This window comes from Cervus canadensis, chromosome 27 (genome assembly GCF_019320065.1).
Source record: "Cervus canadensis isolate Bull #8, Minnesota chromosome 27, ASM1932006v1, whole genome shotgun sequence".
NCBI lineage: Eukaryota > Metazoa > Chordata > Mammalia > Artiodactyla > Cervidae > Cervus > Cervus canadensis.
Window position 1 is genome coordinate 30,091,234 of NC_057412.1, and position 27,773 is coordinate 30,119,006.

General features: G+C 34.4%; 1 protein-coding gene across 4 annotated transcripts in view; it reads left to right on the forward strand.

Annotated features, from left to right (window-relative positions):
* The window catches only part of CADM2 (cell adhesion molecule 2), a 1,197,963-nt gene that overhangs the window by 215,033 nt on the left and 955,157 nt on the right, over window positions 1-27,773 (forward strand). The window lies entirely within an intron of this gene.

Here is a 27,773-nt window from a genome sequence, read left to right on the forward strand (position 1 = left end):
CTTTCCTTCCAAGGAGTAAGCGTCTTTTTATTTCACGGTTGCAATCACCACCTGCAGTGATTTTGGAGTCCAAATAAATAGTCAGCCACTGTTTCCACTGCTTCCCCGTCTATTTCCCAGGAAGTGATGGGACTGGATGCCATGATCTTAATTTTCTGAATGTTGATCTTTAGGCCAACTATTTCACTCTCCTCTTTCACTTTCATCAAGAGGCTTTTTAGTTCTTCTTCACTTTCTGCCATAAGGGTGGTGTCATCTGCATATCTGAGGTTAGTGATATTTCTCCCGGTAATCTTGATTCCAGCCTGTGCTTCCTCCAGCCCAGCGTTTCTCATGATGTATACTCTGCATATAAGTTAAATAAGCAGGGTGACAATATACAGCCTTGACGTACTCTTTCCCTGTTTGGAACCAGTCTGTTGTTCCATGTCCAGTTCTAACTGTTGCTTCCTGACCTGCATACTGGTTTCTCAAGAGGCAGGTCAGGTGGTCTGGTATTCCCATCTCTTGAAGAATTTTCCACAGTTTATTGTGATCCACACAGTCAAAGACTTTGGCATAATCAATAAAGCAGAAATAGATGTTTTTCTGGAACTCTCCTGCTTTTTTCGATGATCCAGCGTTTGTTGGCAATTTATTCCCGGATTCCTCTGCCTTTTCTAAAACCAGCTTGAACATCTAGAAATATGTGAACCAGTTCACATATTGCTGAAGCCTGGCTTGGAGAAGTTTGAATATTCCTTTGCTAGCATGTGAGATAAGTGCAACTGTCTCGTAGTTTGAACATTCTTTGGCATTGCCTTTCTTAGGGTTTGGAGTGAAAACTGACCTTTTCCAGTCCTGTGGCCACTGCTGAAATGAACTTCGAATATATAATTATACCAAGTTGCTGTCATTTGAGCGATGATCACAGTTAAAGCTACTAACTTTATTCACATACATTGCAGCACTCGCAATTTTATTGTTAGGCATAATATTGACCCAATATCACCTAGACAGGTCATTTAATGAATATCATAGTGTGTAAACAGACATGTCAGGTTCAAAAAGGCATTAGCCTAAAATGAGGTCAACATAGGTTGATTCTCTGAGCTTTATGGGTAGCTGAGCCATTTCTAGATTCCGAAGTTAGTCCAACAGATAAAGGAGTGACTCAGGCTTCTATAAAAGGAACAGTTGGGCAGTGCCTAGGCAGTTTCCCCCTCAGCACTACTTGAGAAGAGGGGCAGCGTGTTGCTTATCTCAAGATCTATGAAGAACATGGCTAAACAAAATTTTTTTAAAAACTAATAAATTTTCAACTTCCAGAGAAATGTGTATTTTTTTTGTATACTGCATATGCTGCGTGTGACACACAAAAATTAAAATTATTGTACACAAATTCATAATATTTAAAACTAGTATAGCACTTCATTTTAGTTTTAGTAATGACACATGTAACAAAATTTTAATTTCCTGAATTTTAAAGAAACCCTAGAAAACAATTGTGTGACAAATATTTTCTCCCAATCTGTGGCTGTATTTTCAATTTCTTTATGGTTCCTGTGATAAGCATAAGGTCTTGACTGTAGTATAGTCAAATTTGAATTTTGTATGGTTAGTGTTATTTTGTGACTTGTTTAAGAAGTTTCAGTTAGGAGAAAGATATTTTTCTCTTATAGTCACTCCACTATTTAGCTTTGCAAAATTAACACTTTAACCCCCCTTTAACTGATATTTTGCATTTGATGGGAAGTAAGACTAATTTTGGTTCTTAATACATGGGTAACTACTTGTCCCAGCCTGTATTTGTGAATAATTCCTCTTTCTCCATAAAGCTGAAGTGCAAATTCTGTCATATAGTCCAATTGCATTCATGTGTGGGTTTCTTTCTGTGCTCTATTTGTCTCTTCTTGAATAGCACAAATTATATCACTGTAGATTCTTAGGAAGTCTTGATACCTTGCAAAGTAGTAATATTGCAAGAATAAAAGTCATCCTCTTGCAGGTTAAGGAGCATTTCTTCCTCTGGAGTGCTTAACTATTTTTTGAGAAGCTTATCTTCCATTTCTCACCCACTCCTCTCCAGTTGTGTGGGAAAGCAGGGTAGAGAGAGGATGATTATATCCTCAGAGACTCCCTCGCCCCTTTGGGAGACCTGCAATGCCTCAAAAAGTGTTCCATGAAGTTGTTCTCTAGTTGGAACACATAGTAAACCATAATGCTGAAAAGAATTGTCCAAGTTCAAAGAGTGTCATTTTAGCACAACCTTTTAAAATAAGACAGATAAAGAATTAATAAGTATTGGGGCTTCCCTGGTGGCTCAGAGGTTAAAACGTCTGCCTCCAATGCGGGAAACCCGGGTTCCATCCCTGTGTCGGGAAGATCCCCTGGAGAAGGAAATGGCAACATACTCCAGTATTCTTGCCTGGAGAATCCCATGGACGGAGGAGCTTGGTAGGCTACAGTTCACGGGGTCGTAAAGAGTTGGACACGACTGAGCGACTTGACTTCACTTGACTTCAACATTATGAATATGTTTACTTTTAATTTTTAAAAGCATCCATTTAGTCCACCTAGTTTAAATAATCAGCATAAAATTCTTTGTATTTATTATCTGAATCTGTTAAATAGCAAATGGACCCTTGTATTCAGAGTATCAGAGCATCACAATTCTCTCAAGCACAGACTATCCCCCTGTCTATTTTCACAGTGTCTTAACAATGGATATTGGTAGGTTGAATTTTCTGATAACTAGAAAGAAGCTACATGATCTTTTCTGGTACACCAGCATGTATATCCGAGTGAAGGTTAAGGTTAACTTAATTTCTCACTTCAGTTGAAAATCAATTCTTCTACCCTTTTGTCATAATCCTATCAACTACATAGAGAAGCTGTTCTATTCTTGAGTTATATTTGAATTTGCACAGGGAATTAAATTTTAGCTTTCAGAAACTGAAAGATTTTATAGGATGACAGGACCTTTTTGTCTGTATTTACTGTAATAAGTAGTGACCCTGGAGAACTAAGAGGTTTTTCATAAGGGGCCTTTGCTATAAAGGGCAGTCAGAGGAGGAAGATGGTGTATACGGTCTTACTGCTGCTGGGAAATGATGTACAAAAGGCATTATTACACAGATAGAGATAATGCACTTTTAAAGGACATTTAAACTATAGGTGTCAGTAACAAAATAATCACTTATTTTTATGTGATAATATTTCTGAGAAGCCAGAAATCTTCCTTTTGAAGAGAAAATATTTTTCTTATTACATTATAAAACAGCATATAGGTGTGATAATTGTCCTTACCAATTTGCTGAGCTAGGATTTCAAGTTTGTTTGCTGAAATTCAAACCATTAAGAAAATAAATCAGATGGCAAGCATGTTTAACAGAATGTAATTCAGGTACACCATCTAATTATGTGAAAGGGCAAAGTTCTCCTTCATTTGTTGAGTCTCACATCTTGGAATTTGCCTTCAACTTCCATGAGCAGAGCAATGACAGATTGGAACACAAAGATGTAGCAAAGAGCAAATGAGCATGGGTGTGAAATCATACACGTATCTCCACTTAGTCTTCAGATTGATACTGTCCCTGTTTCAGGGCATGCCATAGAGACTGCTCAGATTCCTCTCATTATTTAATTTTGAGCTTTTCTTCACTCATGCATCACTGTAACCCTGGCCTCACTCCTATACTTTGAAATCCTTCCCTACAAAAGTGTCCTTGTTGGTAAGTATGGATTTTTCTTTTCTTTTTTTCCCAACTCTGGTTTTGTACCTATCTGATCTGGTCTTCTTACTGCAGTGCTGTGCTTAGTCGTTCAGTCATGTCTGACTTTGAAACCCATGCACAGTAGGCCTGCCAGTCTCCTCTGTCCACAGAGATTCTCCAAGCAAGAATACTGGACTGGGTTACCATGCCCTCCACCAGTGGAATCTTCCCAACCCAGGGCTCAAACTCAGGTCTCCCACATTGCAGGCAGATTCATTATTGTCTGAGGCACCAGGGAAGCCCATGAATACTGAAGTGGAGAGCCTATCTCTTCTCCATGTGATCTTCCCAGCCCAGGAATCAAACTGGGGTCTCCTGCATTGCAGGCAGATTCTTTACCAGCTGAGCTACCAGGGAAGCCCACTCACTGATCATTTTGCCCTTTTATTTACTCTCACTATATATATATAAATATATATTTTTTTGTACTGAAAACTTAAAAATGTTTATCTAGTTTAGGAGCCCTTTGATATTTCAGTCAAAATTAGAAGATGAACACACTTTCTCTCAAATGTTAATAAACTTATGGGTTCAGTTCAGTTCTGCTCAATCGTGTCCGACTCTTTGGAACCCCATGAATCCCAGCACACCAGGCTTCCCTGTCCATCACCAACTCCTGGAGGCTACCCAAACCCATATCCATTTAGTCGGTAATGCCAGCCAAGCATCTCATCCTCTGTGGTCCCCCTTCTTCTCCTGCCCTCAGTCTTTCCCAGCATCAGGGTCTTTTCAAATGAGTCAGCTCTTCTCATTATGTGGCCAAAGTGTTGGAGTTTCAGCTTCAACATCAATCATTCCAATGAACACCCAGGACTGATCTCCTCTAGGATGGACTAATAGGATCTCCTTGCAGTCCAAGGGACTCTCAAGAGTCTTCTCCAACACCACAGTTCAAAAGCATCAATTCTTCAGAGCTCAGTTTTCTTTATAGTCCAACTCTCACATCCATAAATGACTACTGGAAAAAACACAGCCTTTATTAGACGGATCTTGGTTGGCAAAGTAATGTCTCTGCTTTTTATATGCTGTCTAGGTTGGTCGTAACTTTCCTTCCAAGGAGTAAGGGTCTTTTAATTTCACGGCTGCAATAACCATCTGCAGTGATTTTGGAGCCCAGAAAAATAAAGTCAGTCACTGTTTCCACTGTCTCCCGATCTATTTGCCATGAAGTGATGGGACCAGATGCCATGATCTTAGTTTTCTCAATGTTGAGCTTTAAGTCAACTTTTTCACTCTCCTCTTTCACTTTCATCAAGAGGCCCTTTAGTTTTTCTTCACTTTCTGCCATAAGGGTGGTGTCATCTGCATATCTGAGGTTATTGATATTTCTCCCATCAGTCTTGATTCCAGATTGTGCTTCCTCCAGCCCAGCATTTCTCATAATGCACTCTGCATAAAAGTTAAATAAGCAGGGTGACAATATACAGCCTTGATGTACTCCTTTTCCTATTTGGAACCAGTCTGTTGTTCCATGTCCCTTCTAACTGTTGCTTCCTGATCTGCATACAGGTTTCTTAACAGACAAGTCAGGAGGTCTGGTATTCCCATGTCTCTCAGAATTTTCTACAGTTTATTGTGATCTGCACAGTCAAAGGCTTTGGCATAGTCAATCAAGCAGAAATAGATGTCTTTCTGGAACTCTCTTGCTTTTTGATGATCCAGTGGATGTTGGCACTTTGATCTCTGGTTCCTCTCCCTTTTCTAAAACCAGCTTGAATGTCTGGAATTTCATGGTTCACGTATTGCTGAAGCCTGGCTTAGAGAATTTTGAGCGTTAGTTACTAGCGTGTGAGAGGAGCACAATTTTGCAGTAGTTTGAGCATTCTTTGGCATTGCCTTTCTTTCAGATGGGAATGAAAACTGACCTTTTCCAGTCCTGTGGCCACTGCTGCATTTTCCAAATTTGCTGACATACTGAGTGCAACATTTTCACAGCATCTTCTTTTAGGATTTGAAAAGCTCAACTGGAATTCCATCACCTGCACTAGCTTTGTTCATAGTGGTACTTCCTAAGGCTCTCTTGACTTCACATTCCAGGATGTCTGGCTCTAGGTGAGTGATCACACCATCGTGATTATCTGGGTCATGAAGATCTTTTCTGTACAGCTCTGTGTATTCTTGCCACCTCTTCTTAATATCTTCTGCTTCTGTTAGGTTCCTACCATTTCTGTCCTTTATTGAGCCCATCTTTGCATGAAATATTCCCTTGGTATATCTAATTTTCTTGAAGAGATCTTTAGTCTTTCCTATTCTATTGTTTTCCTCTATTTCTTTGCATTGTTCACTGAGGAAGGCTTTCTTATCTCTCCTTGCTATTCTTTGGAACTCTGCGTTCAAATGGGTATATCTTTCCTTTTCTCCTTTGCTTTGCCCTTCTCTTCTTTCCACAGCTATTTGTAAGGCCTCCTCAGACAGCCATTTTGCCTTTTTGCATTTCTTTTTCTTGGGGCTGGTCTTGATCCATGTCTCCTGTGCAATGTCACGAACCTCCGTCCATAGTTCATCAGGCAGTCTGTCTATCAGATCTAGTCCCTTAAATCTAGTTCTCACTTCCACTGTATAATCGTAAGGGATTTGATTTAGGTCATACCTGAATGGTCTAGTGGTTTTCTCCACTTTTCAGTTTCAGTCTTAATTTGGCAATAAGGAGTTAATGATCTGAGCCATAGTCAGCTCCTGGTCTTGTTTTTGCTGACTGTATAGAGCTTCTCCAACTTTGGCTGCAAAAATAAATCAATCTGATCTCTGTGTTGACCATCTGGTGATGTCCATGTGTAGAGCCTTCTCTTGTGTTGTTGGAAGAGGGTGTTTGCTATGACCAGTGCGTTCTCTTGGCCGAAGTCTATTAGCCTTTCCCCTACTTCATTCTGCACTCCAAGGCCAAATTTGCCTGTTACTCCAGGTGTTTCTTGACTTTCTACTTTTTCATTCCAGTCCCCTATAATGGAAAGGACATGTTTTTTGGGTGTTAGTTCTAGATGGTCTTGTAGGTCTTTATAGAACCATTAAACTTCAGCTTCTTCAGCGTTTCTGGTTGGGGCATAGACTTGGATTACCGTGATATTGAATGATTTGCCTTGGAAAAGAGTAGAGATCATTCTGTCTTTTTTGAGATTGTATCCGAGTACTGCATTTCAGACTCTTTTGTTGACTATGATGGCTACTCCATTTCTTCTAAGGGGTTCCTGCCCACAGTAGTAGATATAATGGGTTATGTCTCCAAATGAAGGCATTGATCTTCTCAACAGATTGTCTAAGAGTTCCTACTCACTGGGAAGCTGCACACATCAACTCCTCACTCCATTATTAAAAACAAAAGCAAAAAAAAGCAAAAAAAAAAAAAAAACCCGTGGAGTTTCCCTCACCATTTTCACTGCCAAGGCTCTTTATTCATCCTGGATAGCCTTCTTGTGGCATGCATCCCTAATAGAGTTGACCTTTTGTAGAAATTTGAAGTCCTCAGGGTTTCTCATTACTTTTATTAAAGCAAATAGCTGTTATTGCTGGTAAGTAAAACTCTGAGTGGATTTAGTATAGGCATAAGTTATGACACTGGTTAGTTCTGTATCATTATTTACCTGTATGTGGTATGTTACAAAAACAGATACACAGAGTATTTGATTTCTCTGCAGCCCACTGCTATAGTTTCTCTACAAACAAGATCTCATTTCTTACACATAGTAGTTATATTGGTTAGATTCTACTAAAATCTCAGTTTTATAACATCAGAACTGAGTCTGAGAGAGATTAAAAAAAAGAAAAACTGCCCAAGTTATAAAATAGTGTCTATTGGATTCCATGGCCCAATGAACTCTGACCCAATCTGAATGTCAAAATCACCTTGAGAGATCCTGAAATCAGGATTGATTTTAAAATCAGGTGAATGATTTTACCTTTGCATACCACTAAAATAGTAAATCACTCCTTCTAGCCAGTGAAATCAGAATCTCTGTGTTTGGGACCCCAGCATTTATCTATCTATATATATAAAACTCTGTTGGTGATCCTAATAGTCACTGAAGGATGTTAAGTATTTTATCTTGTGCTCCTTTAATCATGTAAAAGATTAAGATGCTTGAGACAGTACACATTTCTGTTAGTAACAGTATTTTGGTGATTCTTGTGTGGAAGAGGTTGGGGAGGATAAGTTAGAAAATCAGCTTTTTATCAGACATATTTCTTCTTTGGAGGTATATGTTTCTAGTTTGAGATAACTTATGAAGAAACTTTTGAAAAGTATAGTTCATTTGAAACTGCTTATATCCTTTTTCTCATAAATTTAACAAGCACTTGCCCTTCATCATCCAATCTGCCTACCACAATATGTACTGCATTCTAATGCACTTAAGGTAAGCCAGCAACTAGACTGGCCTATGTTGTTACAGGTTTATACCTCAGGGCACATTGATTTGAGACATATTAGCATAGAGCTTAAAGCAATATTTTATTACTATTTGGATTGACAAATTTAGTATATTAAAGGGCTTTTAGGTTATCAAATGTTATATGCATTAGGAAAAGGTTAATTTGGTTTCAAATATCTGTTGTTTCTAATTGCAGTATTTTAAAAATCCCTTGCAATCTAAATGATATATGTTATAAATCTCAAATTGTTTCATTTCTTATTTTCTCTCTTCCCTTGAGGAGAGAAGACCTAGTGATTATTTTATGTATTATTAATTCATCTTTCAACTTTTTAATACTAGTTTAGTCTAAACCTATTTCATATTATTTAATACTAGCCTATATAGTACTATTTAATGCTAGTCTACTTTCATGCATATTTTTCGTATCTGTGATTACTCTTAACTGGAGGCTGTGTCTGTGCACACACATGAGTGTATTAGGTTGGTGGGTACATCATGCATATGCAAAAATGTATGCCTGAAGGAGACTGTAGTTATGGTAACTTGCATGTGGACCCATTGCCTGCTCCCTTTACCCTGCTTTTGATTGAATCTGTGATGACGGGGACTATTAGTTCTCTTCTGCTGCATTTACTTACAGGACTTTATCTTGTTTATCAGAGCAGGTTTTTCTGATGTTCCTTAGCACTGAATGACTGTGCAGTTTTGAGGTCATATACCTCCTCCCACCAAATTTCCTTCTATATTCTTTTTTAGCTACCAAATGTGACTATGCAGATAACCTTCTGTCATACATTCTTTCTAATGTTATTGCATTCAGAAAAGGACTATTCAAAATTTTCCTTGATAATTTGGAGGAGAAAATTCTGACAATAGGAATAAAAATTAATCGTATTGGAGACTGACCTTTTTAATTTTGGTGTTTTATTGTGACCATGTAGGTGTGTTTGTGAGGGAATGATATTTGTGTGTGGGAAGGAGGAGAGTGAGAGTGAGATCTGAGAGCTATTTAAACAAAATAGTTTACATTCAAACCAGTAGCATATGTGTCTCTATATATCTCATCAATTGACTGTGAATGTACTTCATGCTTTTTTTAAAATTTAACCATTTGTATTTCTACCTTTATTCCATATCAATAGATTTCAAAAATAATTTTGTAGTGACTGCATCAGAGTCTAAGTAAGCAATACAACATGTTATTAACTATTCTAGTGTTGTTCACAGTTCATACAGTTTAAAGTTTTATAATATATATTTTACATAAATGTTTCATTAGAAATCATGTCATATTAGGAGAGGAATTTTCTGGAATTAAAAGTATACCATTAATAAAAACCACACACAGACATTATAATTTTGACAATTTGCTTTTCACAAAGTTTTATTCTTTGAAATTGTTTTCAGCAATTTAACTTTGCTATTTAAAAATAATCATTAATATGATTAAATATAGAGATATGTAGATATCTACCTATCTATACATATGCACACATATGCATACATATGCAGGGGAAGGTTGGTAGCTGAAAATGGAATCAAAATACTGATTTTTTTATTATTATTGAGATGGAATATTATCTATGTTTTAAATTTCTTCTTTCTTCTGAATGAGAGTTTTCAATACTTCCCATGTTTTATTGTCAATATTTATGCTGTTATACAATAAATCCATGTAATATTTCTCCATTACTCTTATGCTTAGAAATTTCTTCTCAGTCTTAAAATTGGTTATTCACATCTTCTTATATTTTCATTTCTATAATTTTAATTCTCATTTAACCCTTTTATGCATCTGGAATTCATTGTGATGAATACAAAATAAGGATCCTAATTTTATTTTTTCAAATAAAGCTCTTTCTTATGAAAAACAAAACTATAATTTCTCATTGTTTTTTAAGCTGCCTATACACAGTTCACATGAACCGATGCAAATACACACACACACTCACACCTGTGCATACCTACATCTACATTAGAATGATCTAGAAGACTGTCTATTTACTGCTCAATATGTAGACTTTTTAAAAAGGAGATATTTAAATATCTAATAGAGAAGCCCTCTTATTCATGATCCTTAGTGAAATTTTTCGTGGATATTTTCTTCTGTTTATGCTTTCAGATAAAATTTAAATCACTATTTCAAGTTTAAAATACTAAGTTGTTATTTTGTTTAAGCTTGCATAAATCCTTAAGGAATTGACATTTATGCAATAATTAGTGTTCCAATGTAGAATAAGGCTCTAAGGAATTATATAATCAGCTAAGGAATTTAATAATTGGAAGAGTTTCACATCTAATGGGAGAAAGAGGAAATAAACAGTACTCCTGTCCTGAATGTAAAATGAAAGTGATGGGATAATTTGTACCATGTCTTTGACATGAACCCTAAATTTCTAGCCAGTTTCCTTTTTCTGTGGACTGTCTGTCTCAAAGCCAAAGGGAGCTCGGAAAGCTGCAGAACAGATGTGTCTCTCAGTAAAGCCATTTTTTTGTCTTGATTCTATTAAATATAATATAGATGAGATACTAATTCTATTTGTCTCATTCTGTTATAAAAAACTATGCTCTGCTGTTTTCTATTATTGATCACTTTAGCTGAACCAGAAAACATTTTATATCACAGCATTTATTGATTGGTTTTGCTGATATGAATGTCAGTATATTCAAGTTTTAAACATTTACTTTACAGCTGTGGGAAAAAAAATGAACAAATGTTTTCAAGGATTTAGTTGGAAAATTGAAGGGGCAGGTGTCAAATAGCTCATTTTCCCTGGTTGAGTGCTTATGCTATGTGGAATCTGGAAGGAGGTCAGCAGAGGGGTTCTCTTATGATTTTGTATTCCACAGGGTGGTCCTGGGGCTTCCATTTTCTTAAAACCCTCTGCCAGATTTGAGATCCCCACTGAAAAAGCTTGGTTAGCATGCTATCCCTCTAAGCATGGGGCATCTACAGTTTCAGGGCTCGGGGACACAGTCTATTACATTCTAGGTCAAGTACATAGAACATCCTGTCAGTTATTCTGAGTTTAATCAACAAGAATAAAGTGTGAGTGCAGAAACCTGGGGATGGGATATATTTGTCTGCTGAAAGAGATGTCTGAGTCATAGACATAAGACATATATATAGATATAGACATAATTAGACATAAAATATGTCTAAGTAATATTGTTGATGCAGGTAGGAAGATAAGGATATATTAAATCAGGATATAAATAGGAAAACTAAGTAGTTTTTTTTTTTTTCCAAATCAAAAACTATTTGTTGCACAAATATTTTCTGAGCTCACTAGATAGATCTGGTATGTTCTAACTGATAGGCATTTAACAGTTTACACAATAGGTAAAGTTCCTGCTTATATTCTGGGGTGTGAGTGAGTTCTTAAAATTTAGTCTTTAAGTACATCTCAAAATCTATGTCATTATGAGGGAAAGAATGCATATGTGATCAAAGAGGTGCTTCAACAGGAAAAATATGAATGTTGTAATAAGAATTCAGCTACGTGCAAATAATCCTAATTGAAGGGATTTATGTAGAGTGTCTACCAAATATTCTTGATCACCATGCAATAAATGATAACTTTTTATACCTACAAATGTATCAGAAAATTTCCTTTTGCATAGGATTACACTTTCAAATATTTTTGCTCATTTTACCTGTTAATTGAAAGATTCTTGAAGCATTAGATTTAACTAGAAGGACCATTATTTTGAAGTTTCAAAAGCTGAGTGAAAATTATTTAGTAGATACCTGCTATTAAAAAAATACGGTTGAGGTCTGTATTTCTAGGGTTTATAAAATGAAAATCTTGTCTGCCAATAAGATAATTTCAATGAGTTACATTATTTACTAGCAATATTTTAAAATAGTCATACCTCTAGAGTTTACATATTATAGTATTACTTGGGATTCAATCTTAGGATTTCAGCTTTTACTTATAGATTCAAATTACACAGCAAATATATTTACCGGTAAGTCATCAAGATTTATTCTTATATGAATCTTGTATTGATTGATGATCATTAACAGCAACATATATGTAAGTTAAATAGTGTCACTATAATATCAAATAGCTATATATATTATGTGAATGGAGATAGAAATATTTTAAAGGAAATAAACGTATATATGTTCAGTTCAGTTCAGTCGCTCAGTCGTGTCTGACTTTTTGCAACCTCGTGAACCCCAGCATGCCAGGCTTCCCTGTCCATCACCAAGTCCCGGAGTTTACCCAAACTCATGTCCACTGAGTCAGTGATGCCATCCAACCATCTCATCCTCTGCCAACTCTTCCCCTTCTGCCTTCAATCTTTCCCAGCATCACGGTCTTTTCAAATGAGTCAGCTCTTCACATCAGGTGGCCAAAGTATTGGGAGTTTCAGCTTCAACATCAGTCCTTCCAATGAACACCCAGGACTGATTTCCTTTAGGATAGACTGGTTATATATCCTTGCAGTCCAAGGGACCCTCAAGAGTCTTCTCCAGCACCATGGTTCAAAAGCATCAATTCTGTGCTCAGCTTTCTTTATAGTCCAACTCTTACATCCATACATGACTACTGGAAAAACCATAGCCTTGATTAGATGGACCTTTGTTGACAAAGTAATGTCTCTGCTTTTTAATATGCTGTCTAGGTTGGTCATAATTTCCTTCCAAGGAGTAACTGTCTTTTAATTTCATGACTGCAATCACCATCTGCAGTGATTTTGGAGCCCAAAAAATAAAGTGAGCCACTGTTTCCACTGTTTCCCCATCTATTGACCATGAAGTGACAAATAGAAATATTTTAAAGAAAATAAACATATATATGTAGGTCACTTGAAATAAATCTATAACTTATTATCTTTCTAATAAACAAAGTTCAAGTAACTTCAAAGTTTCTATATAAATTTGAAATAGTTATACATAATGGTGATTCAGTTTTCATTCTCTATGAAATATAGTCATGTTATAACGTCATATTCAACCATAACATTATGAAATTTGTAATTAGAATGATCATTTCATTAGCAAAAAACAGTAATATAGTATTGCATTTCTATGAGTTGCAGCTGTCTAATCCATGTTAAAAATACTGTAAAAGTCTTTGAAAAGCTTTGTAGGTTAAATGTGTTACAAGCAGTTTATTTATTGAGATTCATAGCTAACTAAGTAGGTAGTTACCAGATAACATTTGAGATAGATCTTAAAACTCTATTAAAACTTTCATATAACGAGATGGGAAAGGGGGTTGAAAAACATCTTGGGCATTGGGAACCACGTAAACTGAAGTGAGCAAAAGGGGAAAAGTTCAGTGAACACTGAGTAGTACCTCTTAGCTACACAAAAGATAAACTGATATGTCAATGGCTGTCAGGCTGTACAAATTGAATGATATCGAATTTATAATTTATTTGAAGAGCAAAATGGACCCTTAAGTCTTTGTACCCTCAGAACATAAAGCTATGTATTTAGGTTATAAAAAATACCTAAGTAACACATCTACATACCACTGCCCCCACCATGAGAATCAGTATGTGTTAAAACATAAAGACTAGAACAATCCTTATTTGTTTGCCTTTTTACTTTAAATCATTTCACTTAGTTTTTTTTTTTTAATCTCTACCTGTATTCATGTAATATCTTAGAAGTAATTATTATATATCATAAACTTTAGTATTAATTTCACTACTTAAAATTGATACCATTAATTGTATGTGTGTTAAATCTGAAGAAACGTCTACTGCTTAATCAATAGTCACCAGATTCACTTCTGTCCTTGGATTTCTTTGCCTTCTTTGCTTATCTTATATACTTTTCCTGTGCAATATTGAGATAGCTGTGTGGAGGTGAGCCAGCTTATGGTGGACAAAAAAGATGACTAGCAAGTATCATGAAATATTTAGTTTCTTCCTGGTGTTGCATTTTTACAATAGTTTAAGGATATGACATTACAGACACTATCAAGATATAAAGCATACTTTCTCCCTTAAGGAGAGAAGAGATATAGACAATATTGAGAGATGTCTAAGTAAATCTTTGTTCCTGTTTGGGCCTAATTCTAACTTTAGACTTTGCCTCCAATCAACTCTCTGGCATAGATCTTATTTTCAGCATCCTAAATACCCAAATAGCAGTCCATCAGGGGAATGCCTGACCCCACTGAAACCCAGTATTTAAAGTTAATTTTTTTCTTCATTTTCTGATAAAGGAGGCTGTAGGCATACATCTCCAGAGACTTGTTCAGAATGCAATCAGGCATGCCTTGATTTGTATAGGCAAATCTCTGCAATTGCTTTATTATTTCTCTTAGAATGAGAATCTGCCCCAAATGAATAGACACACTAGGATGTGCCCTTACTTGGAGATTTATCTTTCATGTGTTTAAACATGATGATATTTATACATTACTTTTGTAGAATAGTGCATTTTATATGAAACATTTATTTCTATTTGTAAATAGCAGACTTGTTTTTAAACTTAAGACCATGTGATATGTTTTTCAACAAAATATTGCATAGAATTAGACAAGTACTTCCTTGAATGTTAAATATATTTTTAATACACATATTCACATTTAATATCAATCTGTACATTGCATGGAATGAAAAATGTTGAAAAAAATACCTAAAAGTCCAAAGGTAAATAGACATGATAATGAAGGTAAATCTGCATGATAAAGAATCCCAGAATACAAGAAAACTATTTTAAGTTAAATCTGCTAACAGAGAATTGTGATAAGCTATCTCACCAATTTCATATATTTATTTCTAGTTCATATAATCAGAGCTCCTGAATTACATTTATCCTTGCAAATATGCAGAACATATCACAAAGCACAGATGTTAAAATTCTCCATCCCTCCATGAAACAACATTGCTTCCACAAAGTTTATTTATCATGTAAATAAAGTGAAATATGTTCACAAATCTATAAGAAAGTTTACTCAATGACCTAAGAAATTTTGCAGAACTTAGGAATGAACTTTAAAAGGAAGTCCCAATCTAATTTAAACAATTTCTATTTTAAAACTATTTTAAACTATTTAAAAAATATTTCTACTATTTAAAAATATTTCTATTTTACAAACTATATTGCTTTAGGCTTCACTTAATAAATTTAAAAGGGGAAATAAATGTTTTTCATATAATGTAATGTATGCTTAAATGTATGCAATTTTAATATGTGTTTTTCCTTCCATTGTGATATATACTTCTAAGGGAGAAAAAAAAAAACAAAGAATATTTAGGGATTCCTTTGCTTTTGCATATCTTAGGTTATGAATAAATGTGATAAATATGAGATTAAAATTATCCTTTAAGATACAGAAGTTACCAGCTTAAGCTATATTTTCAAAAAATGCAGCAACAGTCTATAAAATGTCCAAGTTGCATTTAAAATCGGTTACTATTTTTCTCAGAAAGTGAGTGATAACAGTATTTGCCTCTTAGGAAAATTAAATTACTAACTAGTAATTATAGTTCTCTAAATGTAATATTCTCAGTGGATATATGAACTATCTTGGGGCATTTTGGCACATGAGATGTAGCCATGTAGCTTCATTGTAAAATAAAGAAAATTATGTTCTGATAGATTATATCTTACATTTGTCTAGTATCTATCTATAAAGGCACTCTTTATTTTTCTTTCCCAACAGTCTCACAGAGTCAATTCCCATAACCCAGATATTTCTTTAAGGCACTGAAGGCCTTAAATCATAGGCCTGCAATCATAACATCATTTATAAAGCTGGAATTAACATTAGTGTTGATAACTCAGTGAGGCTCTACTCTGTTATACTGAGTCTGCCTTTGTATTTGCTAAATTATGTAGCAAAACAATATAAATGAAATGTGTTAATCTTTAGAAGACAAAGATTTAAAACACCCCTTGCCCACACTATCCCAAGTACTATAATTTTTGGAAAATTTAATCCAGTGTGATGTTATATATTAAACTGTATGAAAAAACATATTTTAAAAGTGTATGTAGTATGGAAATCCAATTATTCTGCAATGAGATAGAAAGCATAAAGTATGAATATCTCTGGATTCTGGAATAAAAATATTGAAGCATAATTGTTCTATTTTCAGTACTATAACAATAACAAATACTTCAGCCTTTGAGGAATCAGTTTCAGGTGTATAGCATAGAGTTGTTTGATATTTTACATGTTATGAAATAATCACCACAATAAGTTCAGTTACCATCCATTACCTTACAGTGTCGTTACAATATTATTGACTACATTCCTTAAGTGTGCATGACATCACTTTGCCTTTTTTTTCTCTATAGCTGGAAGGTTGTACTGATTAAATTCTTTCACCTATCTTGTTGACTACCCTCAATGTATTATGTATAAAGCAAATTTTAGGTAGGCAAAATAATAGTATAACTTGAAACATAACCTCATATAACTCTTCATAACAATTATAATGTAAAATGATGAAAGATGATTTCCCTATAGGAGGCAAAAAGTCTCCATGCTCATATTTTTTCCTATAAAAACCATCAAATGAAATTTGAAATAAGATTGCTAAAATCATATAAAGATTTTAAGTGTATTGAGAAAACAGTTCATTAAGTAAGGCTATGATAGTACTATTTTATTGTGGAAACATTTTGTTTTGAAAGAATTATTTATGCACAGAAAATGTCTAGCAAATTAAATTTCTTTGCCATAGACAATTCAAAGGGTGTTCTTTCTCCTTTGTTAATAATATGGTAATATTGTCACAAATTAAGAACCCTCAACAGAAAAAAATAACCCTACTATCTACTATCAGAAATAATAGTTTGAGATTAACTACTTTAAAATAAAACAACAACAACATCTTTTAAATCTCTCCTCTGCTGTTGAATTGGCATATATCCAATATCACTCTGGATGGGTCAGATCATTTATTTACCTGGGAATACATTTTGCAATTAATTTATCCTGTGGACTTTTAAGTTATGCTGAAGAAAAATTAGATGTATCCTTGGTAAAATATTAAGATTTTTTTCAATGCATATGATGATAGATAAGTAATGTCTGTTTTTGAAATTTTCCAAGGGAAATTTCTGTGCCCTTTCTCTGTAGTGTGAAACTTGTAGGCTGTGTATGTTTGTTTTCCTTATGTTTTATGAAGATGACCCAGATCTACTTTTACAGGAAAATAATTCTTGGCTCAGACAGCTCTCACTAAGTCCACTTAGATAGCAAAGTTGTACTTTAATGCTATCTTCAGCTACCAAGACCACAAAGTATGTTAATGTGTGGTGATTTGGTAAACAACATGATTGTTTTACTCAAGCATCTAAAGCCTGAAATTTTTGTGCAGCCAATTCATTTCCTTAGCTAAGATTTTACACCTAAACCAAGCCAGAACTTTGGAGCAGTGGCCTAAGATGGCAAAGTTTTAGTCCCTGAAACAACAGGGATTTTTAAAGATATATATATTAATCATATGGGAAAGCAAAGGGGGACTTTTCTACAGTTAATAACCTGAAGTTACTTACATGTGTTTGTAAAATTGTGCTTGACATCTTCCACTGTCATTTTCCATTTAACTGTATTGTTAAATGATTAACCTTGTGTATATATAGCACAGTGGTAGGGAGTCTGCCTGGTAATGCAGGAGATGCAAGAGACAGGGGTTCAATCCCTGGGTCGGGAAGATCCCCTGGCATAGGAAATGGCAACCCTCTCCACTATCCTTGCCTAGAAAATGCCATGGACAGAAGAGCCTTGGAGGCTACAGTCCATGGGGTCACAAAGCATCAGACAAGACTGAGCAGGTGAGCACATGCACATATGGATATATAAGGTCTTTTATACCTCAGAATTTTTCATTTGAATAACCACTGTAACGTGGTCACCATAAACTAGTCAACATCATTGAAAATATCAAGTCTAGGAAGAGTTTTAAGAGTAACTACTGGCTTTGTGAGAATTATAAGCTTAAAGTATCTTGGCATATTTCCAGTAAAAGAAAAGAACCATCGTTCTTTATGTGTGTTGTATTTTAAGGGTTTCTCATTAGCTAGTATCACTTGATAAATTATTCTTAGGGATGGAATAATGCATATCTTTATACATGTATGCAGTCAAAAATAGGTTTTCACATTCAAAATGTTTTATACATACTAATTAATCCTTATGACCTTCCACTGAAGTAAGCATTATAATCCTTATTATAGAGATGAGACACAGTGTTTTATCTACTTGCTTATTGACACAGATATGTAGAGATGGTTCTCAGATTAGTCACCTATATTTGGTTCTTATTCATTCTTCCATAGTCTCACATAAAAATAGGCATTTTAAGTTTAACAATACAAATATGAATATTATACTTAATCATTGACTATAATTTCAAATCAAACAATATAAGGCAGTCTCATGGTATGAGTTAGTCTCAAGCAGCAATTTCATATAACATTATAAACAGTAACTAACTTATTTTTGTGTCTCTAAAATATCAAGATTTGTCTGAATTTATAGTCCAAGAAGAATATATAATTAAACAAATATTGTATTAAACTTCAGCTTTAAATTAGGAATAATTAGCTTTTACCTTCCTGTGAAATTTTCAGAAATCTAATTTTAAAAACTAAAGAGTATAATTCTGATAAATTAGACTCACATTACAATTTCTTTAAGTAATTATTTTTGTACTAGAGTTGCAAAGCATTGCCTACTGTCAAAAAAAATTAGGTTACCTGGGGATGAATGTTCTCTAATGGTAAGATCACCAGACTGCAGTCACTGGTGAGCCCAGTTTCTATTCTTAGAATCACCCAATAATGCCCTGTCTAATCTTCTGCAAGACTTTTTAACAGTCTTCACTTTTGTTTTCTCAGTTGTAAAAAGAGAGTTCAATTCAATACATATTTCTGATCACTTACTAGCAAAGAAATATATACAAAGACAAAAAAACAAAGAGGAACAAAAACTAATGAAAGGCTGTAATCCCTCTTAAGAGACTAAGTTTCTAGGGGGAAAGGCATTATAAATGTAACTATTCTAATAAAATTCATATAATTTATACAATTTAAAGTGCAGTTGATTACTTTCAGATACTTAATTCATAGATAACGTGTTTGAATGAAAAATGGTTGAGGTGATATTTAGAAGATTTTGAAAGTGATAGAACATCAGTAGACAAGAGCAGGACAGGACTATAGGTGGAAGAGAAAGTATGATCAAACAATCAGAAACTGACAAGTGCAAGGCATGTCATGGTAGTGATGGCCTCATATAGAGTAAAGAAAAATATTCTGAAACTGTTGGGGGAGTTTGTAATTTCCTCAGTTCTGTCTCTTTGCAACAAAAATTTGAAGTGAAGGACAGATCAGTGTTACAGCCCCATGTAATTTCCTTGGATGGACCATTGTGACAGTTCCATGTTGCAGCTCAGAAACATGCAGCTCAAAAACATCTAATCTTTTTTTTTTTTTTTAGAAAGCAAAGGAAAATACATCCTCCAGGTGTGAGGGTGGGCTGACCCAAAAGGTGTGAAGAGAAGAGAAGCCCTGACCCAATTTCGGCTCCTCTTTTTATATGTTTTTTCCTCCTCCCCCCAGAGCCTGCCCTATGTAAATTGACCTAGCCAGGAGGGCTGTTTGTTTTATCTGAGGTTTTCACTCCAGTCTTCAGAACTTCCTTGCAGGCTTTTCCCTTTGTCTTTTAGCCACTGCCATTCTGGACTCCTTTTTCCTATTCTAACTACCAACAGAACTAATTGTGAAAGTCTTTGATGACAAGTCTTTTAAGAAGAATGATTTTTTTTTCCTCCTAGGAAATGGCCATATATTGACTGTTTTAAAATGTGGGTGTAGGTAATCATGTGACTTATGGTTGTTGCTATTGGAAGATGCCTTAAGATGGAAAAATCTGAAATAGAATAAAGGCAGTGAGAAATAAATATATATGTATATAAACCTCTGAAACATCGGAGGATGAATCACTTAACCTTTGAACCTTGCAAACTCATTGATATATGTATATGTATTTTAAAATTTGAACTGACAGGAATTGAAAGATTCTAGAATAAAAGTGAAATAAAGAGGAGACAATGTTACTTCACAATTTATGTAGATTTCTAAGGCCATTTGGTAAATCAATTAAAAAACTCTTCAAAATGTAGGATTTGGTGTAATTGTAAATCATGAATGATGAATTTAACTTGTTCATGTAACAATATGGACTTTTATTTTTGAACAACATTTTTTTTTTTTTGATCCAAATGTTACTTATTCTTTACTCAACCATTTTTTTTAAAGATACTTGAATTTTCTGTTGATCAAGTATAACATGTATCTCTGAAAATTTAGGATGTTCAATCACTAAGTTTTTATTGAATGATTGATAATAGGATACATTTCTGATAAATGTTTGCATATATAAATTTATGTACATATATATTTGTGTGCATGCTCAGTCACTCAGTTGTGTACGTCTCTTTGTGACACCATGGGCTATTGGCAGCCAGGCTTCTCTCTTTGTGGAATTCTCCAGGCAAGAATGCTGGATTGGGTTGTCATTTCCTCCTCTAGGGGATCTTCCCAATCCAGGTATCGAACCCACATCTCCTGCATTGCCTACTTCTCCTGCTTAGTAAGCCACTCGGGAAGCCCACACACACATTTGGCAATCTACAAACGAGAAATTATAGGATGACATTTTGAAGAGTAAAAATTTCATTTTACTTAAAGAAATCCACTGAAGCACAAGAGAATGAGGCATTTGAACCCAGCCACAATACAAGCAATTCAGTTTTAAGGCTGTGACTACAGGCAAAATCTGCCTTTAAAGCCAATTACTTTCTAAATAACACCTGATTGTTTTGTATAGAGCTTTCATACCTACAGATAATAGTTGTATTGTTGTTAGTCATTATTTTGTTTACATCTGAATTTCTTTATCCAGTCCTTAGGGTAAAAACTTTGTCTTTTTATTTTCTATACAATGTTTAGATGAGCCTTAGGATCAAAGAAACATGAGAATTTTAAGGAACTTAGGAGGTCATATAGTCTAAATTCCTGGTTAAAAAACAAAACAAACAAGAAATCATTAAAAAAAAAAAAAAAAGATTTTGTGATACTCCTGGCTTCTGATTCTCTTGTTTATCCTTGAAAATGCAGGGAGAGCTCACTCCTTTCCAAAGCTTCCACTTCATTGTTGTGCAATTCTTGGGATTAGAAACTTCATTATTAAATTGAGATGGAATTTGCCTCACTTTAATTCCTAAACATGGCTGTTTGCTTTCTTGGGAAAAGCAGGAGTTAATTTTTCTTCAACATAATAGACTTTCAAATATTGAGGACTGCTGTCCTGTAAGAATGTGAGCGTACTTATAAGTGGGATAGATTCTTCAATTTGTTGTATATGTTCTTTTGTTTATCTATGTATTTGTTCAGTAGATGAGAATGATTTATTGTGTCCTGCTGCATTAATCCGGGTTGGTTTTTCCCCATAAGAAAATTTTTTTGTTTGTAGTTTCTTATCACTAGTTGGGCTTCCCTGGTGGCTCAAACTGTAAAGAATCTGCCTGCAATGAAGGAGACCTGGGTGTGATTCCTGGGTTGGGAAGATCCCATGGAGGAGGGCATGGCAACCCACTCCAGTATTCTTGCCTGGAGAATCCCCATGGACAGAGGAGCCTAACGGGCTATAGTCCATGGGGTCGCAAAGAGTCGGACATGACTGAGCGACTAAGCACAACACAGCACATCACTAGTTGTCTGATTTCTTAATTAAGCCTTTTTTAAAGCAGTCAGATAAAGGCATAAGGATGAACTTAAGAGAACTAACTAGCTGAATTAAATTCAACAAATATTCAGAGCTTGTTTTTAAATTCTTCCATATTACAAAAATTAATAATAAACATCTACCTTTTCTCTTAAATTTACTAAAAGTTCAGTATTAACATTATAAGATTTAATGATGTATTTTCCAGTCATTATTAATTATGTTTGGGCTTCCCAGGTGGTGCTAGTGGTGAGAATCCACCTGCCAATGAAGGAGACATTAAATACTTGATTTTGATCCCTGGGTTGGGAAGATCCCCTGGAGATGTCAATCCACTCCTGTATTCTTGCCTGGAGAATACCATGGACAGAAGAGCCTGGTGGGCTACAGTTCAAAGGGTCACAAAGAGTGGGACAAACTGAAGCAACTTAGCACGCCTGCATTGGTTACATTTAAATGTGATGTGAAGGAAAAGGGAAAATAGAAGATTGCCTTCATCTAATAAGATGATGATGTATCAAAGTTAGGAAGTGGGGCAGGAGTTCATCATTTATGCTCTATTATTCTGTACTCAAAAGATTGCTGTTACAACTCGAGAAGAACAACAAAACAAAAAAAGCTCAATTAAAAATGGACAAATAACTTGAATATACATTTCTCTAAAGAAGGTATACAAATGGCCAGTAAACACATGAAAAGATGCTCATCATCACTTGTCGTTAGGGAGATGAAAAATAAAACCGTAAATAGACAGTGCTTTGTATCCATTCAGTTCAGTTCAGTCGCTCAGTTGTGTCCAACTCTTTGCAACCCCATGGACAGCAGCACTCCAGGCCTCCCAGTCCATCACCAACTCCCAAGTTTACTCAAACTCATGTCCATTGAATCAGTGATGCCATCCATCCATCTCATCCTCTGTCATTCCCTTCTCCTTCCGCCTCCAATCTTTCTCAGCATCAGGGTCTTTTCAAATGAGTCAGGTCTTTGCATCAGGTGGCCAAAGTATTGGTGTTTCAGCTTCAACATCAGTCCTTCCAATGAATATTCAGGACTGATTTCCTTTAGGATGGACTGGTTGGATCTCCTTGCAGGCCAAGGGACTCTCAAGAGTCTTCTCCAACACCATAGTTCAAAAGAATCAATTCTTCAGCACTCAGCTTTCTTTACAGTCCAATTCTCACGTCCATACATGATTACTGGAAAAACCATAGTCTTGACTAGATGGACCTTTGTTCACAAAGTAATGTCTCTGCTTTTTAACATGCTGTCTAGGTTGGTCAAAATTTTTCTTCCAAGAAGCAAATGTCTTTTAATTTAATGACTGCTATCATCATCTGCAGTGATTTTGGAGCCCAAAAAATAAAGTCTGTTATTGTGTCCACTGCTTCCCCATCTATTTGCCATGAAGTAATGGGACCAGGTGCCATGATCATAGTTTCCTGAATGTTGAACTTTAAGCCAACTTTTTCACTCTCCTCTTTCAGTTTCATCAAGAGGCTGTTTAGTTCTTTGCTTTCTGCCATAAAGGGTGGTGTTCATTAGCATAGCTATTATCAAAAAGCCAGCAAACAGGCTAGCAGAAAATAAGTGTTGGTTAGTTTGTGAGGAAATTGCAACTGTGTGCATTGCTTATGGGGATGTAAAATGAAAATATTTTCCACATTTACCTTATGGAAAATATTATGGCAATACCTTAAAAAAATCAATACAAAATTACCACATGATCCAGCAACTCCATTTCAGGGAATATACCAACAGAAGTGAAAGCAGAGAATCAAAAATATCTGTGCATCCATGTTCATAGTGGCATTGTTTACCAAAAGCCAGAAGATAAAAGCAACCCAAGTGGTCATCAACAGATGCATTTCTAAACAAGATGTGATATATAAATACAGTAAAATATTATTCAGCCTTAAAAAGGAAACAAAATCTGATATATGGATGGTTAAAGGTACAGACTTCAGTGCAGAATATGAAAACCTCCTAGAGATAGGTGGTGAGGATTGCACAATAATGTTGACATACTTAATCTCACAGAATTATACAATTAAGATGGTAAATTTTATGTGATATATATATATCACCACAGTTTATAACAGATACAGTTGCTTATTCTAATAAAATGAAGTAATATGAAAAGGGGAGTAAAGGAAATTCCAACAAAAACATGTATTAACATGTGTGCGTGTGTGTATGTAATGTGCCACATCCAGCAATTTGTATGAATTTTAGCATAGTCCAGCTGAATCATATCCTAATCATATGATACATGGTGCATTAGAAGACGGAAATTGGCAAGAAGCAAAACAATAACATTTTAAAACGTGAATCGAGTAATACAGTCTTGATAGATCCATTTCATAGGTTTTGAAAGATTATCTTGAACATTCTGAGAAAGGCCTGTGTTTAAGATGCAGTTGACTACTCTGTCATTTTGCAACACTGTATGCTCTTCTATGAGCCACAACCCCTTTGCCAACTCATAAGGGTTATCTATAGATTTATTTCTAGCCCTCTTGATATATCACGTTTTCTGCTGTGCAGGTATTGCCTTTATCCTGGATTGCATAAGCTAAAGTAAAATTAGGTCAGTTCTATTAGGAATAATTTTAGAAGTGATATCTTTGAAACAGTTTTATTCAATGAGATACTCTTAGATGAATGTCAAAAACCTCACTTTTTTCTATCAGTGATGTGCAGTTTGCTGTGGGATTTTATAATTTTCTGAAACTGACGACTTGATTGCTTTGGGGAAATTCACATGCAGATTTTACCTTGAAGAGTCAAAAAGCATTGCTAAATGATGGATCAAGTGTAATGGGATTAAGGATTTTTTTCCATCCTTTTTATATTAATTACCCATCCATAAAGAGAGAAACTAATCACCCTGTCCCTGACTAATGCTCTGTAGGCTTTTGATATGTGTTTGATGAAACTATCACAAAAGATAAAGCTGGAAAAATTATTTTCTACTTTAGATACAGATATAACTCTAGAGTTGGCAGGGTTTGAGTTTCTGAGGCCAAATGAATATGAAGTGATGAATACACCCTCGTATAGAGAAGCAAAACTTAACAGCTATCTTTGATGTTAAAAATAAGTGTGATATGTGTGTTTTTAAAACCAAAGGCTGACTGCCCATTAATCAATTTCTGTAGGCATAAATCTATGGCCCCTTGAAGTTTGGCTGAGGAAAGACAAGTACATATGAGATGGTGTGGGCTCATTCTCTATCCATGGCAGTAGTCTGTCCACCCTGCTTAAACCTAACAAGTCCTAGGAGACAAGAAGTGTGTGAATGTTTAATATATCAGGAATATTTGTTCACTTGTTATGACTGGCTTCTATATAAAGATACAGTCATTTCACTTCTTTCAGTTATCCCATGTGCAGAGTGATACTCCAAAACCGCTTGGGGAGAAAGCTCCCTCCTGGTGTTGAGAGAGTTAAGTTCTCCTCTTTGTATGGGAGTGAGAGGCCATTGACTTTCAAACCATTACGCCTTAGTTTGCTCTTGAATAGAGATTTTGTATTAGACATACAGAAAATCTTTATCATTGTTCTGAAAAAAGTCTATAATCCAATATCTAGTTAGCTACAATCTGGGAGTGATAGCAATAAATTATTTAACACTAGAAGATATTGTAAATAACCATAGAGGATATTTTTCTCTTTATACATGCTGATTAAGCATTAAATGTAGCACTTTGACTAATGTACATTTCAATGATTTAAATTAAAGCTATTTACCTAGGAGACGCAACCAAATATAACCTGAAGGATATATATACATATATATGTGTGTGTGTATATATATACATATACATATATTACTTTTCTTGAATTTCCATAATTGCTACAAATTATGTGAGAGATTTATGAATTAACAGGGAAATTAAACATTTATACATAAAATATTACTTGGAAAAATGTCTTGGAATAAGCTTTAAATTATTAATAAATTGTGTACTGAGTTCTTTACTACATCTTTTTGGAAACATTTATACCTATTAATCTTCATTATACTATCATCTGAGTCATATTCTTTTTTAAATAATAAATTAGACAAATGTAGAATTTATGACAATGAAAGATCATTTCCTAATTCAGAGGTTTTGGATAAAATTTGCAGAGAAGTTTCTTTTGCTTATGTTTAAATCCAGATTTTTAAAAATAATACAGTAATTTTCAATAGACTGCTATCAAAATATGATTTTTCAATTTGTAGGGTTATTTTTCAATACTTAAATGGATCCTATTTATATCTATTTAATAGTTCTTGGTACAAAAACTGTAAATATCTGTGAATCTACTTAAGCCTCAGATAATTTATTTCTGAAAATTCTCTTGTGAATAACAAAAACTGTGATAACTTTTCTTCTACGAAAGGGCTATGGTGCCTATTTTACCAATATACTTAAAATGTTGTTCTTGAATAATAAAAATAAAACTTAAAAAGTATACTTTTGAATACAAAATATTTTACTAATTTTGACACAAATCAGTTAAATTACACCTCAGTCTTTCACAACTAAAGAATAAAGTCAATATAACTTTACTTTTCCTGACAATTCAGTTATTAGTAATGTGTAAATAAACTCAAAAAATACAGTGATGCATTGCCTTGTTATAAAAGTGTCTGGATGTCTTCTCCCTGTATTGCAAAGGTTATTGATACTTATCTTTGTTCTTTTTTGATTTCTTCTTTGTGTTTCTAATTGTCTTCCAATTTGACCCTAAAGCAGCAGTCAATGAGATGATCTACATCAGAATCTTTCCCTTCCTAGGTGCTGTTTCTAATCAGTGAGCAGGGAACACACATATTTAAACTCCTACAAATTTAGCAAAATCAAGGGGAAAGTATGTGTAACTACATGTCTTTCTATTGAGTGTATAGGATTTAGTACATGTTTGTATAGCAACTATTCTGTCTGCCTGAAGATGTTTTCTTTTACTGTTTTAAAAAAAAAATTCTTCTTGCATTTATAATTTATAAAATGAGTGTCATTTTTAGCATGAAAGCAAGATCAGTGCAAAAATGTATATTTTTTTCACATAAATGTTGTTCTTTTAGTCTTTCCTTAACATACAGCTTCTAGGTTCATGTTTTTAGTATAGTTTTTTTTTTTCTTAAGAGTAAGAAAGTAGGAAGTATTTAGAAGACGTTATCATCTTTTTCAAGTCTAATGTCTTTAGAAGATAGTTTTTGGATATATTCCTTCCATGTGTACTTAGAAATTGACAACAAATGGTTGTTATATGATCAAATATATGAAATTGACATCAAATGGTCAAATATATGTAAAACAATTTGAAGCACACAATTAAATTTGGCTTATAGTTTGGATATATAATTCTAAGCTAGCCCCATTTTAGTGTTTATGTAGAGTTTTTTTTTTTTTTTTAGTTAATAGCATGCTAATATGATCAATTATACAAATTCAGCTCCACTTATTTGAAAGGATTATTTAGCACTGTATTCATATGTATAGCCCCACAAAGATTTATTGAGCACCTATTATGTGGAAAACAATACTGCAAGCACCAAGGCTACAGAATTGTAAAAAAAAAGAGAATCCTGAGAACACAGAAAAGTACATAAGAAAGGATTAATAGTGACAATATATTACAATACATAGTAAAATAATAGTATCCCTTTTATCTTATATTCTATCTAGCAGAGAGGACAGACAAGCATAACAAATAAGTACAATATACATAAATCACATAACTTTAAATACCTCATTAAAAAAGATGACTTTTGATACCTCAAGAAAGCACAACATTGGAAAAGATCTTTTCATGTTAAAACAAAAAGAGTGAGGGAAAATGCCCATCCTACTTTTTTCTGATTTGTTCACTTCTAAACAGATTCAATTTTTCCCCTTAATTCAAGTGTTTAGTTTTCAAGATTGCTATTTAAAATTCAGTTATAT